This window comes from Galeopterus variegatus, unplaced genomic scaffold (genome assembly GCF_000696425.1).
Source record: "Galeopterus variegatus unplaced genomic scaffold, G_variegatus-3.0.2 Scaffold664, whole genome shotgun sequence".
NCBI lineage: Eukaryota > Metazoa > Chordata > Mammalia > Dermoptera > Cynocephalidae > Galeopterus > Galeopterus variegatus.
Window position 1 is genome coordinate 512,805 of NW_007726775.1, and position 735 is coordinate 513,539.

Genomic DNA, 735 nt, shown 5'->3' on the forward strand with positions numbered 1-735 from the left:
ATGGAAAAGGAGAAAGTTTTACTCTGCCGTGATTGTCTGTGATGTGCTGCACAATGGTTTAACACTTCTTCAATAATAAAATTGTTTTATATTCCTTCTGCATCTGTAGAGAGGTTTTCTGGGCTGGGAGGAGATTTTCTCCCAGGCCAAAGGACTGCTTTTGAGGGCCAAGGCCATGGAAAACAAGTTTAGAACACATGTCCACATGTTCTGCCCTCTTCAGGCACCTGGTTGAGCAGTAGCAGAAGTTCTTAGAGTTTTCCTGCGACTCCATAACATGTGGAAAGAGGACTTAACATCACTTTTATTTCTGACACTCCTCGACCAGTGTGGGAAGTGGTTACCCTTTGCCCAGTCCCACTGATGCTAGAGGAGAGGGTCTGGGGAGGCCCCATCGCCAGCCTCTACCCACTCCATCCTCTCACCAGGTCTTGACTCCACCCCAGGAAAGAATTCAAGAGCGGAGTCACAGTAGAAGATGAAAACAGGATTAATGTGGCAGATAAGATGTAAAGACTTCACAGAGAAAGTGCAGCCTAGCTCCGGAGACTAAGCAGGGCCCACACCAAGTTTAATACAAAAGTAAGAAATATACAAAGTTTAGTACAGAGTGCAGGCTGGCTCAGGAGAGTGAGCAGACATTTGCTGAAAGTAAGCTTGACACAAGGGCCGGCCCAGTGGCGCACTGGATAGCACGCCGCTTGGGAAGCGCGGCGGCGCTCCCGCCCGAGGGTT